The sequence below is a fragment of the Falco punctatus genome (assembly GCF_963210335.1).
Source record: "Falco punctatus genome assembly, chromosome: Z".
NCBI lineage: Eukaryota > Metazoa > Chordata > Aves > Falconiformes > Falconidae > Falco > Falco punctatus.
The window spans coordinates 9,015,785-9,035,060 of NC_137586.1; the positions used below are offsets into that span (position 1 = coordinate 9,015,785).

The 19,276-nt window shown below is 43.5% G+C and overlaps 1 protein-coding gene across 11 annotated transcripts in view; it reads left to right on the forward strand.

Moving 5' to 3' along the window:
- Positions 1-19,276, forward strand: part of CELF4 (CUGBP Elav-like family member 4) — a 730,178-nt gene that overhangs the window by 363,765 nt on the left and 347,137 nt on the right. The gene's annotated exons all lie outside the window — the stretch shown is intronic.

Consider the following 19,276-nt stretch of genomic DNA (forward strand, 5'->3'; position numbering starts at 1 on the left):
CTCGAGACAGTGATACTCAAATGCGTTTTTAAGTCTGTGCTAAATCAGGACCTCAGAGTGTTCCTGGGAGGGGATTTCTTCTCTAAGGCGTTGTACAGAGCTGTCTCTTCTTATCACAGGAATAACCGTGATATTGGGCTCTTAGTGTTAGAGATGCCTTCCTCTTTTAGTTATGGCAAGGAATCATTTTACTGGGATCTCAGCTCCCTAGACATCTCCCTTTTGCTCTGTTTCTCTACTTCACATCTATGTTTTGCAACATCAGTAGCAATACTATGGCAATGGCAGTAGTAGCACAGGGTCTGGGCTTCCACATAAGGACCTGGTTCCTCCGCCTTTGGGGTGGAGAGGTCACAAACTAAACAATTCACTCCATTTGCAGTAGTTCCCCGTGGCTTTTGCATTGTAGTTTGTTCTTCTGGTGTCCCGCGGTATGTTTGCCCTGTGTTTGAGTACTTGCCTTCTCTTGCCCATCCTGTGTTGACTCTCTAGTGCTCTAGTGCCCTTGTGCCTGTGGCACTCAGTGCCTTTTCCTTAACAGGGCCATTGACACACTCCCTCTGCTCAGCCTTAGCCATATAGTCTCATGACCTGTTTCAGGAACATCTTTTGGAAGCTGGTGCCACTTCACTGCATCTGGATGGGATTGGACAGGAGGCTCAAGGCAGGCTGAGTGGTAGGGGATGCAGCAGATAGGCAGATCATGCTGCTTTTCTGTATATACTCACCCCAAAGTGTTTACAGCTTTCCTGTACAGGCAAAACTCTGAGCAACTGCTTGAGTGCAACAGCTTAGTTGAAAGGTGACAGAGTCTGGGTCCTCTGTGGAGACACATGCTGTGTCCCCTCCATGGTATTATGTCTGCTGCTCATCTGGACAGAATCACCTCATTGCATTGACAGGCATTAGCAGGACGACTGAGGACAGGGGGACACAGGGGGGCGGTGGAAGGGGAATATCTTTTCATAGGACTAACAGGATGAACTTTCTCTGTGTCTTGTGAGCACCAAAATTGGTTTAGGTGAGAGTGGCAGGACCACATGGCCATGGAGAAGCTGTCAGGGGATGAGAACTGGCCATGCTCAGTGACAACAGGGAGCTGTTATATGGCTGAGCCCCCGGGTGCAGCCACACTCTAAAACAGAGAGGTTCAAGCACGGAAAGGAAAGCAATGGAACAACAATGCTGTGGTGCAGAATGCCATGAAAAACAGAACCTCAGTACACAGAGAGCCTCACCCCCACACTCTTTTCTGCCTTTAAGCTTTTGGGAGTTTTATGTTTAAGGAAATGCAGTGCTGAAATGATCCCTGACTGGAGCACAATGCAAATATGAAACAGTGATGACTAATATTAAAATGAAGCTGGACAGAGCACCGAGAAAGTAATCCAGGAGGGAATAATCTCTCATCAATCCCTTGGAGCCCCAATGAGGCAACTTATTAGCAATTTTATAGCTGAGCAAAAAAAATAAAAAAGAAAAAAGAAAAGGGGAAAAAATCAAAGATTCCCATAGCCAATTTGACTAATAAATAATTTAATAACAGTAACAATTATAAACATCATGGTAAGAGTAATAAAAATAACATTACTAAGTTGACTTACAAAAAGGGAAATAGTTGCTTCACTGTATATGCAATGCAACAGCACTGCATATAAAGCAGCAACATTCGTACCTTTGCATTTCTTTGTGCACTAGCAGCCACCAAGAAAAGTACCTGCCCTCACTGACCGTAAGGAAGAGAAAGGAGACACTGGAGAGGTCTGGTGATCCCAGCTTTTTTTCGAATTGCTGATTTCTGAAGCGTGTTCAGCCTGAGCTCTGTCTCATTTGCAGGATGCTCTGTGGAATCAGCCCTAATGCATTCCTTGGCCTGCCCTGTAACAATGCACGATGCGAAATAAAGGGGACTTATATTATTTGCAAAAGTAAGCTACTCTGTGTCAGGTGTTGGTGATCAGCTCAGTTGTTTCTGCACATGCTGCATGCTCTGTCAAGCTGCAGGGAAAGTCAGCAATGGGGTTGGGGTTTTTTCACCCTTATTTCTCCCCCTTAGTGCTGAGAAGTGCTACAGGATCAGGTTGAGTGTCACTAGTCTCCCCTCTCTCACTGCTGCAGTGGGCTGTGACTGTTCAAACCCAGCTGTATGTGCCCTCCACAATGTTCATGCGTGTGTAAATCACACGCCCCCCAGAAACATGAAACATGGCAGTGCTGATGCACACACACTGCCTGCTGCACCACAAAGCCAAGCCAGCGTGACTATGTCCGGGATGGCCACGTGGGCACCATTCGTCTGAGTAATTCACCCCACACTACAACACGGACACTCACCCGCCCTGTGCCATGGAGCCCACAGGCTACAAGAGATGCCTGCACACTTGCAATGCACTTTGATAGCTACGCAGCTTGCCACAGTGCAACAAAAATAATACACACCACACCTACAACCTTTTCCCAAGATAACTTTCCACTGAAAGCGCTTGTTATTTTACACACAGGCAGCCACGTACAGACATACAACTGCACCGTGCACGCGTGCACTTCTGCCACGAAACCTCGAAATGTTCATGTAAACTATGTGCGCACACTATTCACACAGCCTGTGCACGCCCTACACGTTCACTTGCTTACTTTTTACTGTGGCCCATCAGGCCCCACACTAACCCATAACATGCCTGCACATACCTGTATCTGCAGCACATGCTGTGGTCAAGCAGGCAGTTTATATCATATCCACAGCTTCAAGGGACAATGGACTGATGTACCACACTCCCCCTCAAAAAGGATGCAAGCACAAGCACATACCCTTGTGAATAAGGGAAGAGAAGAAAAAATTTCAGTGCATTCAGAGGAAAATAACACTAACAAAGGCTAGATTAAGAGGCATGTGCTCTCCTCTGTTTCCTGAAGGGCTTTCATCTGAAATCTTGGAAATGTTAATAAGAGTTAACCAGGTGAGACCGTCAACAGAAGGGACAGTGGCTGTGTTGGAAGCTGCTCTGAAACACCTGTCCCCTCTTGCAGCGAGCACCGTTCGGCTGCTCGTAATTCCTCCTCCAGCGAGAGAGGAAAAACAGATTCCGCACATTTTCCGTTTAATTGCTCCATAATGCCATCTTGTGGCTTTTCGACTCATGAAGTCGGTTGTCTGTTACATTCATCCCCAAATGAGGTGACTACCCTGTAACGACGGAGGTGGGGAGGGAATGAGGAAAGGGGAAAGGGGAAAGGAAAAGGAGCAAGTTATAACTCTACCAGTGCATCAGGGGCAAGGACGACTGTAGGTGGTGGTTTTCTCCCCATACAGTAACTTCAGTTTCAAAGGGACCCAAGTAATGCTCTGACACCACCTGCATCCAACTAACCCCAGCAGACTTCTCTGAAACAGTTTTCTCATCACTGACAGTACCAGGTGACATGTTAAAAAACATGATGATGGTGATGATGCAGAAGATCAAGCTTAGATAATTCAGCTCTTTAGTGAGATGGGAGTGCAGTGAGATCTGTTTTCTGAAGAAGAAGTGGAAGTTGTGGCATTTGATTTTATCTCATACATGGTAGGACTGGTGCTGTTGTGGGGGTTTCAGAACAGGCGTCAGTTGGAAAGGAACCGTGCTCAAAGCATGCCGGTCACTGTTGCAAAAGGTGAAAGAGTTGTGAGGGAGCCTTCAGAAGATCTGAAACACTGGACAAGCCAGTCAGTGCACACAGATTTCTTTGTTAACACTAGATATGCAATGAAGTGAGGAAAAAAATGTAAGTAAGGAAATAAACATGGTAAGAAATCACAGCACTTCGTCATTGGCTTTAGGATCTGTTCAACTGAGTGATGAGGACAAACTCTGAACAAAACCACTCTGCTTTAGGTTCAAACCTAGTGTCCTAGGGAGGTTTTGTGCCAGAGGTCCTCTGTGTATGATTGCGGTGTGTTTTGTGAATCAAGGTAAAGGTACCCCAGAATTATGTTTCTCATGCTGTTTCAAAAATTCACCCCTCACTTTCCAAACTAGAAGCCAGAGCAGGAGTCCATTTTTGTCAGATTCATGGGCACCAAGAGGGGAATAATCTTGGCAGATCTGAGATGCTTCCTTGCCCTGAAAAAAAAATTCCAGTAGTGTCAGAAGCATGACTGAATCCTGTTAACCCCTAGTAAAAGCAGGGAGTCAGGACTTTATCCTGAGTTGGAGAGGGTACCAATACCTTTGGGTAGTATATTATTTGGGTATAATTGGGGTATTATATATACCACGCACCATGTGTGCTGGCTCTCTTTAGGGCTCAGTTAATTTGTGGGTGTGCCGGGAGGTACTGCTGGGATCCACTGCTGTCTCCACTGTGGTTCCACCCTATGCCAAAGGCACACACAGGTTTTTGTAAATACAGTTGCTGTGATACAGTTTAAGAGATGTACCCAGAACACAAAGGTTTCTCCATCTTTCCTCTCCATCACCTACTACCATTTCCCATCAGTATGGACAAGTGAAACGTCACATAAGCAATGTTGTTTTGTGAGATCTGAGGCAGCAATGGTAGCAGAAATAACCATGTGGAAAGTTGGCTTTATTCAAGGGGAAAGGAGTCTTTAAAGGTGGCATTTGAGATAACTTTGAGGAAAAAAGTATCAAGAGAACACTCACTTCTGAATAAATCTCTGCTTCCTCCTTATTTAAACCGATCCCTTGATTCATCTCTGCTAATTACAGGAATATTGGATGAAAATAGATTAATTAAAGAGAGAAGAGAAACACAGTAGTCTTTAGGCCTTAAATTCAAATTAACATGGAAGACGCAGTTCTTCACTGTCCCGAATTCTTCACTATAAACCAAGAATGGCTGCATTAGTATCTGGATTTTTATGGCAGTGGTTGTGAGCAGTTTCCATGCAAGAGCTGTCCTATTTCACCTGCAGTGGAATCCTTCCATCACCTCCTTCAGTCATATATCCATTAGTGTCCGATAACCTTCATAAAGTGTCCTGTTGCAGCTAAAAACAGTTAGGGTTTTGTTGTTGATTTTTTTACATATTTTTTTTATATATATTTTTAATTAATCTCACCTAACTTTAACAGCCTATGTGTAAATTGTTTCAGATAGAGTTACCTTGGGCTTTTACAGTGAGGGGGAGAAAAACAGGTGTTTCTGGACTGTGATTCATCTGGTCTATTTTGGGTGCCTCGTTAGGGTGAGATGATTCATAAGTGATGCTTAATTCCCTCAATTGAATAGGAAGGGTCTGGTTCAGTTATAGGCATCTGCATTTGTTCAGATCACTCCCATTCTTTGTTCTGTTTTAGAAGGCCTTTCCACATCTCTGTCTCCTCTTAATTTCTAGCCTAAATTTAATCACGGCCAGTCCATATCCATTAGTTTAAACAGAGATGCTCTCACTCATTTGGGGCAACCAAGGAGCTACAGGCTGCTGCCAGCCTCTGTCAGCTTTGGAGCAGGTCAAGTGGGAAACACTATCAAGCACTTGGGAGAGGCATCAGCAAAAGATCTCTGTGGTTCCCTGTGTGCTGCATGCCAGTGTAACCTCATGGAATGCTTTATTGGCCAGGTTAGGTTCTGTGCTGCAAAAAACACGAGGAGGGGCATGTCATACGCTGTGTCTAAATGGGGAAAAATATGACGTTGTACCTCAGGACGCAGGGTTTTTTTCGAAGCAGTTCTGTTTTCTCATTGGGTGTAAAACTAGATTCCCCTAGCAAACTACCTGTGAGTTACCTATGAACCAGCCAGAAAGCCTATTTGCCACCTGTACCTAAACATGTGGCAGGGAGCTGGGCAACTCTCCAGTGAGAACAAACATCAAGGACAAAATCATTTATAGGGTAGCTCTAGACAGAGCTGTCTTGGTCTGTTGTTTGCAGCTGGGAGATTATACGTGTTGAAACCAAACACAGGCTGGGAAGTAATAGGCCTTGTTATCAGCAGCAGCAGAAGAAAGGGTTTTGTTGTTGTTGTTGTTGTTGTTCTGTGTTGGCTTTTTTTAAAGTGTATTTCTCATGTAGATCTTACTATGGGATTTATTGGGAAACCACTCAATCCTTCAAATTAAACGCAAGATAAACCAAAACACTGTTCAAATGGAATAAAATAAAATACCATCCATGAAATAGTCTGAATCTAGTTTAGTATTTCTTTTAATTCAAAACCAGGCCTAGCATCACAGCCCAGCAGACCGAAGCTGTCTGGTACAGCCACAGTAACTATAAATGCTCCATTGAGCTGGGTTATAAATGCTCCTTTACAAGGCAGAAGATGGGGTTGTTCTCTGTGCATTATCTAATTCTTCTCCCCGTGGTGTGCCTGCCAGCAGCAATGCTGGTTGGTAGGAAATGTGGAGTGACTTTGTCATCTTAGGTACCTTAATCCGTGAGGTCCTAGGAATGGCTGTCAGACTCCTGCCTTTGCTACTGCAGAGCTGTCAAGCAAGCCAAAACCAGTGCCTTCATTTCTGGTCAATTTGTGGAGGCAGAGAAGGAAGAACTGTGCAGAAGCCTTCTTGTGTCATGAAGCTTATGAACGCTTGGATCCATGCTCTCCTTGACTGCCTGGTGGCAGTCATTCCTGTACCTGCAGGTGCACAGTTTTGTACCCTAAAGCCTGATTGTTGCTTGCCTTTACAGCTGCTTCAGTTTGCACAGCTACAGCATCAGCTGTCATGCTGTTCCCTGGCTGCACTGTCCACTTTGTTTATCTCCCATGTGGTCAATCCATTCATTGAAAGGAGTCCTGCATTGTAAGCTGTGAATTACTGCACCTAAATTCCACATTTCAGTTGTGGTTCCTCCTTTCCTGCAGTCAGCATAGTGAAAATGCAGGCACTCCACAGGCAAAAGGACATGCATAAAGCCTTCACTAATATTTTTTTTTTTTTAAAGATAAACCTGTGGGATAGAAAGAGATAGAGGAAAATGCATCACTTAGCCCTGCCCTATGTGTCAGCATCCTTCTGCCTTTTCACGAGAGTTTTGGATTTGGTACTAGGAATAGAGATTCCAAGTGGAGGTCTAATTTGGTTAGTCAGCACTACCAGGAATTAGTTAGCCTTGAGGAATGGTGGAGGACAGCACAGATTTCTGATGGGTCTGGCTGCAGCAGCAGGGTGTCAGGTAGGTTTTTATTATAGAGTGCTGGTGGGATTACTAGTCAGTAGGATTAAGTCAAACTGATCTGAATTTGATTAATCCAGGTGAGCGAGTAAAATGGTTTAACCCAATTTTAAGGACATATCATCTGGAACGCTTAGCCCAGGACACACTGTCTGTGCTGTGCTATACTTGCAGCAGGGGCATGGTAGGGCTGCTGGCTTTCCCAGATGACTCATGTCCTCAGAGAAAACACCTCTTTAGGGGCTGATATGAATAATAAAGACATGGACCCTGCAAAGGCAACATCCTGAGGATGTTTCCCTTATTTGAGACTGCTCTGGAAGTGCAGGATGTTCCTTTCATACCCTGAATAGCACTGACTGCTTCACCCCCTCCTTCTTCCCTCTTAAATTTGTTCTGTTCCCCACTTACTGCATTAGGCATCCTGTGAAGTAGGCATTCCAGCACTGCCAATGAAATAAAATGCTGCCACCTGTCTACCTATCTGCAGGTCCATTTTTTTCCTTTCTCCCTGCTGTAAATACGTTGGCCAGAGTCAGAGCTGGCCCCTGCCACCTGCATCATCTGTATTTCAGCATTGCCCACGCCTGTTGCAGTGAGGGCTTCTGGCTTAGGGCTGAGAAGAACAATAACTGAGCTCCAGAGGAAGAAAAGTAAATCAGGATATCAGATATTCCTGTGCTTTCATGGAACCTGGGGCACAACAAAAAAAGTCTGCAGGCGGTAGCTGGCTTAACTGGACAGGAGCTGTTCTCTGGACCCACAGCAAGCGGCACAAAACAAAGTGTATCCAAGTGGCTGAGCTCTCTTCCTCCCAAAACAGAGCAGTCTCATCCAGACTTCACCTGGAACCATTCCCAGTCTGAGCTATCCCCTCTATCAAACTATTGGGAGAACACTAGTTGGCAGCAACTAAAATCACACCAAGGATCATGCTAACAGTAAAACTGGTTGGGTGCTCTCAGTGCAGTACCTAAACCCATACCCAGACCTGTCGACCCCACTGCTGGGGCTGTGGTGTCAGATACCAGACACCTCGGGAGAGGCTTTGTCCTAGAGCCAACATCACCAGCTTTGCTTCTGTTCTACTGAGAGTAAAGTCCAGATTACTCAAATGTCTGTGCAGTCCTAGAATGCCCAGACAAAAGTCTTGTGAGTCTGACATTTCCCCTTAGCTCATTAGATTGTTTTGAAATGCTTGTGTCATTCAGAGTGAAGAGTTATTGGGGTAAAGTTTGAAGACCCATCAACTTCTCCAGGACTGAAAGGCAAAGTCTGCAGGGAGCTGTGACTTCACACCTCTCTGGAGCTTAAAACCATGGGTTCTGCTCTGTCCTTTTCAAGATGATTTAGCCCAGAGTCTTGTCATACTAAGTCAGCCTTTGTGATATCATGCCTCCTTTTGGAGCACAACAAGGAATATCTTTAGCAAACCACATGGAATTCACTTTTCTCCACTTTCATTTTATATTCCAGCACTGTGATTAAATTAATTTTCCTATGATAGGCACCTTTTTGCTTCTTCTGTGCAGTATACCTATTTCATTGTGCAGTAGTAGTATTTGCCAGCTTGAATAACACTGTGGATGCTTATGCAAGCCACGCAAATACAGCACAAGTCAGTTGTGACTTTGTAAGCAGCTGGACCAGTAAGAAGTAAGGTACAGCTGTGTGCAACTCATCTGATCTCAGATGCAGGCTGATACATCTAAGCAAGCCACCCAGACCGCCTTTAGAGCTAGTGGGGGATTCACCTGACTTACTTAGATATCCACCATAAGATGAGACAAATCACAAGCTAGGACTGCATGTCTGCCTCCGTTGACTCTAAAGGGAGTCCGGAGTGGCTTTCTCTGATGGAGATGTCTGTGTCACAGGTATCTGCTTTCATTCAGATGAATCCTGCTGTCACAAATGTAAGCTAATGAAATGCAATTTTACAGCTCAAGATGAACCAATGATCTAAAACTGTTCTTTCTCTGCATGCACAAATGGTGGTAGATGCTAAGCAGCTTCCTCAGAAAGTCTCACCTGGCAGGGCAAACCATGAGAAAAATAAAGTAGGAATCAAAGTCTGTTTTTTTTCCCATGGGAATATCTGTGTATAGATGATTTCCTTAACCAGAGCTCCTCAGAACTCCCATGTTGCTCTGAACCAGCCTGATTTCCAAGGGCTGCCTGCTGCTGAAGCGGGCATCTCTGCCTATGCTCGTCCATGGTGGACTTCTCTCATTCAGTAGAGTAACAACCTAAAAAACACTCAAGCAAGTACAGTCTAGTGAATGTGAGAAGAGCAGAAAGCCACTTAGATGCTTACAAGCCACACAGGGAGCATAAGATTTATTGAGCTGTGCTCCAAATCAGGGATGGACCACCAAAAAGGGATACAGGTATACCCCCGTAAGATGCCACAAAGACATCGTAAACTGCCTTCCTTTATAGTGAGTGAAGAACAAGTAAGTAATGGGTCTGGCCTCCCTCAGCTGCTCTGCTGAAGGTCACCATGCCCAGAATCTATAGTCTGCTGAGTGTGGGGCACTGTCCTTCAGGTCTGATTATACAAACTGAATTCTCCTCAGATGAAAACTGGAAGATGACCTGCTTTGCAGTAGCTTCAGAAAATTGAGAAAAAACTTAGACCAGTAAGACACCACCTGAGGCTATAGTACAGATACCAATATTGGGCCAGGCTTACCTCAGGTTCATCCTAGTCCATTGTGGGGAGAGCTGAAATTCTGCAGGGATATTGCATTAGTCTGTCCAAGGCAGGGAATGGTCTTTCAAGAAGGCAAGGGTGAAATCTGAAACGCATAGGTGTGGATGTGCATGCTTGTGTGGCACTTGTGCCTATCAGCAGGGCCAGTTTTGCTCCTTTCCAGAGACACACACAGAGCTAGCAGTGGCCTTGCTAGTACTTTGCTGCATGCATGATGTCATTTTCCTCCTTGTTTGCTCCCCCCCTCCCCATCGTTCTCTTCTTCTCTTTATTTTTTGTCTTCTTCCTTTTTTCTTTATTCCCCTCTTTCCTTCTCTTCTATTTCTCCTCCTTCTGGTTGATTCTTCCTCTCCATTCCTTCGTTCATTCTTTCCTCTCTTCTCTCATTTATTTGTTTAGAGCAAATTTTCAAATCTATAAACCCATTACTGCAGAGACTGTGTTGAGGCAGCTCTGCAGATGTGGTGGGTCCTGGATTCCAATAACAGAACTTATTTGGAAAAAAACATTATCTGTAATGTGGAAATGGTTTGGCTTGAGGCTAAAATTTATCATCATTACCCTAATATCATCTCAAGCCTCAGCTCTGGCAGCAGCTAAAGAAAACACCAAGGCTTAATTCAGTCAGTGCAAGGAAAGAGAGACAGAGGATGGAAAATATGATTTATGATGGAAATCAATGCAATCATAATACTTTATGCTTGTAAAATTGGGCTGTTCCAACAGTGCTCACAGATTGCATAGCAGCTTTCCACCAAAAAAATCATGGCAAGATAGAACTCGGTAGTATGATGGTGCAGCTGGCACAAAGGGACCATATTCAGGGTTTGGAGTGTGAATGGGAACAGGTTTTGTTTTGCTGGGGCTTTCTTTTCCTTCCTTCCTTCTCCAGGGATCAGGCAACATCACTTACCAGAGGTCTATCTCCTTAGGACAATAGAAAAATGCATCCTGCAGCTCCCAGAGGATGGAGGAAAGGGGAAAGGGAAGGGGAGGATGACAATCTGGAATACAAAAGGAGCACTGACTAGTTCTCCAAGTAAATGGCAAGATCCTGGCAGGAGCAGTATCCCTAGTGTAAAAGTGAAAGCAACAATGTGACTCATTCCTCTGCAGTGCGGAGTACCTCTCAGAGACCAGCTGAAGTATATTTACAAAAATCTGAATCAGGCTATTCACCTCAGCTAAAGACAAGCAAAAGTGATAAGGCTTGGGAGGTTTGTTTCTGATGCAGAAAACTAAAAAAAATCTGAACTTTGAAACTCGACCAAATCATGATTCCTTTCATCCAAATGAATAAAATAAAGATTGCAGAGATCATGAACAAACTGCTGATGTAAAGTTGAGTTAGTTCATCTCTAGTGTAAAGAACATGCCTTGTCAAAATGCTATATGCAATTTCCCTGAACAATGCTTGAAGGATGTTTTGCACTTCAGTTGTATGGGTGGGAATATACCCCTGCAGCACTGCCCGTCTGTGCAGAAGCAGGACAGCTTAGCATCCCGAGCAGCCAGGATGAGGAAATACAGTTATTCTTAGGGACTGCAAAGAAAACCACTTATTTTTTCATATCATTTCCATCAAAGGTGAAGCACTTGATATCCAGGACTTGCAATTCAGTGTAAGCTATGTCCAAAAGATGGCCAAAAGCGAGCATCTGCGATACTATTTTTTAATGGAAAATATCTTTCCAAACAGATGTAATTTCAGTAAAATGGTTTTGAAATTCTTTTGCCATTTCCTGATTTCTGGAGAAAGCTCTGTATTTAAAAGTTGGAAAAATACTTTTTGTGGATTCCTTAAAAGTAATCAAAATTTCCAGGGATGAACTTATGATTTCTCCCCTCTTCCTCTCCCTCTTCTCAAGGAGGTAGGATTTAGATCTATAGCCTATGCAGATTATGAACCTGTAACATGACAGATTTTGACCCTGGTAGTCCTGGTCTGGAGAATTGTATCTCACAATGCCACTATCCCTCAAGAAATGAACAGATACATAAAGTGAGCTTCCTTCTTCCTCTCAGCCCAGAAACCCTGTTTCCCAAAGAAGATGCTGTCGAGGGCTGGCGCAGAGGAATATGCTGTAATGTGCAGTTCTGAGCACAACACTTACATGGAAAGAGGGGACATGCTGGAGCACACCCCTCACTAGACACCAGAAAATCCAAATGGAATTAGGGCTTACAGCACAAACTGTTAAGAAGCCAGGCTTCATTGCCTTCAGAGCTCACAGAAAGTGTTTTCTATAAATGCTGTGTCTGGCCAGACAAGGCAAAGTGTCCTTGCTCCTTTCAAGCTCTGAGAAACTCCACGAGGGTTACACTGTGCTTTCCAACATTTGCTACTGAGAACCAGCCAAGAGGAAATGTTGCTTAGGATGATTCCATCCCTGCACTTGTATCAGGCAAGCTGAAGGGTACCTATTGTCGCAGAGGGCTCCCAAAATACTCAGCTGCAAGCAGGTTTGTGATCTCTGAAGGATCATCACAATGAAAGGTGAGCAGTGCACAGAAGTAACAGAGTGCATCTTCTGCTCCCAGGGCCAGAGTCAGGCTTACCGAGGACTTTGCCTTGTGCTGGCAGGGACATCCCCGTCTGTACCCTTAAATGCTAAAGCTTCCACGCACTACGCTCTGCAGGAACGGATAAAGAAATAAAAGAAAAACGGAGCCTTTACTCCATTCATGTCTATTTCATCCCTTGGTACCTACAAGGATGTTAACAGGTGAGGCTCTGCGGTGACAGCGAACTTGTGGCAGACTTTGGGCCTTGCTCTTTTGGACACCCTGTTATATCTTTTCAGGATCTGGCTGTCATTTTCCTCACCTCCCATCCTGAAGCTCACTAGCTAAAACTCTTCCATGTCCCCTCCCCTGCACCCAGAGCTTCCCACCACTACCCTGCATGTACACACACACACAATACACACACCTGTTTGCCAGAGATCTAGTTTGTGAGGCAGGGTGTTGTCTGATGGACTAATTTCCCTGGTGGATTTACGAACGGCTCTACCACCTTCTGTAATTCTATCACATTGTCCCCACACTCTTTTCTTGCTTCTGAAAAAGTTTGACAGTGGTAGCAAGGGACTGGAGAGCAAAAGGTCCACTGAATGAAACCGAATTAAAAGTCCTGGACACCTGCCGTGTCAGGGTTGGACAGCCATCTGTCCCTCATTTGAAAGCACCGTTACTGTCTGCCATACCTAATGTTGCTTGTCCCAGAAAAATGTTAAGATGCTGCATGGATTAGGTTGATGTACGGGGCCTTGCTTTGCAAACTTGTTCTTTAAAGACAGAAGGAAAGATATTCCACTGGTTTGTCTTTCAGTACATCACTGAGAACAGAAAATTTATACCTTATATTTACTCTTTGTTTTCTAGGACAGTTACCACAATATAAATCTTCACTGATTCACACCACTCTCTAGCTGCACACTGCCTAAAGTACAGAAACATCCAGGCCAGATATGATGATATTCGCTCTTCACACATACATGTCCTCTCCACAAATATGTATATATACATATGTATATAAAGCGACTTAAAATACGCTAGACTGATACATATGCATACCTTCACACATGCACACACATCCTTCACATGCATAAGTGATGAAATTTTTCATGAGACCAATGTGCTGGGAGCAAAAAGGAACAAGCAAAAGCTTGTTTGATGCTGAATTCTTAAGCATACTATCCACCCAAGAGTAGAAGAAATAGGTCTTTAAGGACCTGGTAGGTCTGAAAATTTTCTTCACTAACAATGAAGTATCAGTTTAACAAAAAAAAATCTTCAAGGGTCAGTAAATGAAGCACAAAGGTGTATCATCTAGGTTCTCTGATATCTCCCTTATTTAAGAAAAACCAACAACCAAAAACCAACCAAAGAAAAAACAAACAACACAAGTGATTATCCATCTCTTCCCAGACTGATTTTTCTGTATAACACTTAAATTCACAGAAGAGCCACAGCTTTTGTGTAGGAGACACAGGAAAGCAGATTGATTCTATTTGCCGGTGTGGTTGAGAACCTCTTATGCCACTCAAACTGATAAAGGTTCTTGGCCTGTATGATATTGAAACCAAGAAATATCGAAATCTTGGAGAAACGGTTGTAACTCACCCAGCTGGAAATACTGTAGGACCCTTGCTGAAAACTGGAAAATACATGTTGCAGAGCCATTTACTAGTAGTAATTTTTTTTTTTTTTTTCTTCAGAGGAATTTCTATACCTTTAAAAACTTGTCTAGACACAAATCTGAATTACAGCAGGAATTAGTGGGGTTGTTTTGTGGTCTTTACTATGTGAAAAGTCAGACTATGTAGATCCACCCAACAAGTGTCATTGAGTCAAACCAAATTCTTGGTAAATAAATGCCCACATCATACAACCATCATAATATTCAGTCTTCATCAGTGAGTCTTGTTCACTTCTAAGCACAACGGTTAAGATAAAATGTTCAGAGAAGCTGTTACATCTTTACATCCTTGGAGGTTAATGTTCAGTTATGCCAGAAAGGGGAAGAACATGAAGGTCTTGTTGGGCAATAAAAGACCACAGGTGCTGTTAGTCTAACACGTTTCTCTACTGATGCAATGAAAATAGAGCTGATCTGAATGGTTAATATTTTGTTTTATATCACTTCAGTTTTTAAAATTATTCCACAACAGCTCAGGAATGGCTACCAGAAATATCAGAGATAAGATGGATCTTGCTACCACCACTGCTCTTCCAGGAACCTCCTGGGGAGGAAGCAGCAGTGGTGACATGGCTGAGCAAAGTGGGGAGTGACAATGTTTGGAGGAGATTTTCTCATGAGGGGTTGTTTGGGGGGGTGGGGGGGTCGTTGTTGTTGGTATAGGCAGGAAGCTTAAGATGTTATCTGCAGGCTACATTGTGTGCCATTTTAAACACAGTGCTCTTAATAAATACCGACAGCAAATCAGGACAAGAACAGACGCAAGTTGTTTCAGGCGACTTCTGTCAAGTGAACAGTAATGCACCAGGATTAGTGGCAATCCTCTCCATATTGAAGAGAGCAAGTCGCCTGCAGATGAAGTGCTCCAGGCATTGCAGTGGTTTTATCAAGGGGTCTTTGATATTCTGGAGCAGACATGCAGGCTGCAACATTATCAGTAGCTTTTCAATTCAGCCATCTCCTGCTGAAAATTGGGTGGCAGAATTAGTGGGAGTGGGAGGAAGCTGATTTTAATTCCAGAAGCATCCTAAGGAACTCACATCCTAGTAGTTCCCAGACTGCTCCCTTCACCCCTGGGATGTTGCTGATGCAACTGGAGTTGCTTTTAATAACCGAAATGTTAACAGCACAGTATTGGTAGGGCAACAGTTTGAGCCAATGAACCATTAACTTCCATTCCATCAGGTGCAATCAAAGTCCAAGCTCAGTGGGGCTCAAAAGGCAACAGCAACTAAGCCCAGTGTCAACTCCTCCATTATACTGGGTGTTGCATGAAAATGCCAGCCCAGAGGAGAGCCCGTTCCAGTACCATTTTATTAAATGAGTGCTGACATCTTAAGGTACATTACCCTTCACTCCATCCTGAAGCAAGGGAATAGGTGTGTTACCGGGTGTGGAATAGGTCTCTTGCATATTCCCGAATAAGGATTTCTTTGGACTAACAAAGCTGAAGTGCTACCAGGTCCATTCTTCCTTTACCTTTCAGCAGCTTATGCCATCCCACTAGCTTAAGACTGCCTAAAAGCTAGAATTAACAAATATTCTTGTGTTGCCAAGTTCAGGAAGCCCTTATAACGGAGCCAGCTGTGCTTTTTTTCTAATAGCACCATCAAGGCTGGTTGCCAGAAGAACCTATCTGGTCACTGGCATCTGGTTTGAATTACTTTGCACATTAGCACTGAGAGCTGACTCAGTCCCTGGGCACCTCAAAGGTTTCTTTCAGGCACAGATTGGATTGCTTCCTAGATCCTTGTCCATAGCTGAGCGTCTAAATTTGTGTTTCCAATTCAATTTAGAGGAAACATCCTGAGAAAAGTCTGTCCCTGTAAGACCTGTAGACTGGGAAATACTGAAAAGCCAGGAAATTAAGTTAAAAGCAGCATCTCACCTTCCATGGAAGCTATTTCTAAAAAACTGTCACTACTTCTGGGATTTAGCTCTGCAGCGCTTCTTGCTAAGAGTCTTAGATTAGGTAATTAACAAAATACATATTATGGTCTCTTTGAAGCTGCATGGTGGTGTCTTGCTCTGATAAGTTCCACTGTGGAGCTCCTGTCTGGCCCCACCTCTATCTTGAGTTCAGGAAACACAGGTAAGGGGAAGACAGTTTGGAAGTCCTCCTTAAGCGGACTTGTAGCACAGTAAGAGGGTTCATATGGACTTGTAATTTCTTCCCCTGCTTATTTGGAATGTATACCTTATAGGAACTTTTCTTGCCTTTTATTTTTTTACCCCTTTTTTGGCCTCATTAGTGTTCCAGCAAAAATGCTGCATTACACATGATTCAGAAACAGGCCGTATTCTCCATGCAGGTTTTATGCAGTGTATAAAGTAGCTTAATCAGAGACATACTGCAAGAGGCATCCACAGACAGAGTGAGAGACAGCAGGCACACCTGAGACTGAAGTGCATCCTGTTCATAAAGGGAGATATAGTGCTGATGGCATTTCACACTGAGGTATCCAGGGACCATCACATGGCTTGATGAGACCAAGGAAGCTCAATAGACTTTCCAAACCTAATTAGTACTTAATGATCTGGAGAGACACGGATGTCCATCACCTCTGCTTCAGCCCCTCTGTTCTTCCTCAAATTCTTAATTAACCTTTAAGGAGATGATGTGCTGATGAGTTTCCTAGGATATTGCATTGATTTTTTTTTTCACACACACACACATACATGCTTATGCACACGCTCACCCACACCACACACTCCAGCACACATATTACAGAAGCTCTGGTACAAATTCTCAGCTCCAATGCACTCCACACAAGGGCTCTGCTGATCAGTGTTTATTAATGAAGCGCTACCTCGAAAATTGTTAATTGATAGCAATGTACAGAACGATGTCTGGAATTTAACCTTATTCATCATTTAAGTATGTTGGAAACTAGAGTGTGGTGTTAATTAATAGCATAAGAACAAAGTTGGATCGTTCTGCTGTGGATCTGAAAAACAAAATCATATGCGCAAAGAGAGACAGAGAAAAAAGCTGTGATTAAATATAAAACCAAAGCAAAAAAGTGAGAGAAAATGGAGCCAAAGCCAGTGTCATATTCAAGATGACTCACTTTGTGCTGATAATGAAATAAAAATTTTCTCATGTGCTTATGTAATATTTTACTCTTGTGTCATATTTAATCAGCTCTGAGTTTTAACAAGCTAAGGAGAAGGTGGGGGGAAGCTGCTACCAATGCAGTGAAAACAGATTAATAAGTTTTGAAAAGTTAATAGCCAAATTTTCAGATTAAAGAAAAAAAAAAAAAAAAGAAATCAATGTTGGTAGCTGAATTCACCAGGGGGAAAATGACAAATGGAGACTACCTTACTTAAAGTTCACTTAATAACAATCTAAGTATGTGGTGATAATGTAGTACACAATGCTAACAGCTGCAGTCTTTCAGGCTTGTCTAGATGTTTTCAATGACAGTCTCCAAGTCATATGCTTGATTAATGAAAACATATCAACCTAGATATTCATTTAACTGACTTGTTACCATGGGGTCAACACGGTGCCATTTGAGTACCTTCAGCCCCTTAGTGACATTGCCTGCTGTAGAGCTGTTGCCCCGTTACAGGAGCTGGGGCACCTGAACCACTTCAGTGTGAGCTCAAAATTTCAGTGTGCAGGCTTCAGCCATTTCTACCCAGGTAAGGGGACCACTGCTGTGGACTAATCTTCTCCTTCATGCAGGGGTTTCTCTCCTGGAAAGACATTTGGCTTGCCCCAGATTATATCCAGCATACAGGTAACAGGCAGACAAGTGTGGACATTCCTGGCTGTGCTGAAGAGCCATGGTTCTGTGCCCTTACAGACTAAAGCCCAGTTTCTGTGTGTGATCACACAAAAAGTCTGTGCAGAGCAGGGACTGAAGTCATGTATCTCATTGCACCTGCCTTCTAGTGCAATTTCTGTGTTTACACCAATGTGGGGTCTTATCCCTACATAGATATTTCAGTGACTCCTAGGTTCGAAAATGCTGAGGATGGTGCCAAAAGACAGTGTGCTCCCCTCTCCAGAAATCCTGTCATCTAAAGAGAGATGATCATCTGGGGAAACAGAGGAAATAAAAGAAATAAAAGACAAAGAACTTTTTTTTTTTTTTTTTTTTTTTTTAGTCAAAAACAGACACAGGGAAAAGCAGAGGCAGAAGCGCTGCCAGGTTTTCTTGAATTTCAGTGAAGTGCTCTTCAGGGGTTAGTACAGTCCTTTCCTTTCAGTTTAAAAGAAAAAGCATGCCATTCCATCCATTTTCTGTATTTCCCAAGCTCTTTTCTCCCTTATTTTCACAGAAAGTATTAAGGATATTACCAAATTTCTGACTTATTCAGGTCTCCTTAAAACTTAATTTTCAATTGGCTTTTCTCTTTGTTAGGAACATACTCCTTAATGTCTGTTTGGGAGAGTAAGGCATGAAATGATAAAATGTGGAGCCACCCAGAGGTTGTCTAACTTCTCTTCAGGCCCCAAGGCAGGGTCAATTCTGCCTGTGTCATTCCTTGAGCCTGTAACCCTTGAGTCACTCAGCTACTGTTGTGATGGAGCTGGATAAACACCACGTGAAGCCCAGGGCTGAGTGGTAAAAGGACAGTGTGGAGGAAGGTGTAGCTCAGGAGATGACAATTCAAAACATAGCATCAGGGACCACAGAGGGTGTCAGTCACTACCAGGTGCTATGAGAAGGCAGAGGTACTGGTTTGCCTAGACCTGAAAAAAGGACCTGGCATTGAATGTGCAATTGAAAATAAGCTCATGTTTCCTCTGAAACTCATGTTTCCTTCCTTCCCATGAATGCTCATGCACAGCACACCCTAATAGTCGGTTGAAAGAGGGTATCCAAAGGGCACAGAAATTTTCTGAGGTATCTGGACCATGTCAGTAGCAAGATGGTGTTTTGCAGAAAGCACAAGAGAAAGATTCCTGGTTTGCTCTTCATGATCTTTAGCTGAGGTCTTGTTTTCCTGACATCATTCTGCTGTGTGTTTTGCCTGAAAGATGGTTCATGCTTTATAGTCTCTTCTTCCACCACATGCTTGGGAGACAAAGGTGGGGGGCAGGTAAAAGACCCACCACCACCACCCATGAAACCTGACATGGAAATCAAGTCATATAGGAGCAAACACCCCAGCCCTTACTCAGGAAAGGTCTGGTGTGGGTTGCAGGAGTGCTCTTTCATTAGTGGCTTTGAAGTGAACCACTTATTATTTCAAAGTCATGTGACTTAATTGTTTTTCTGAGAG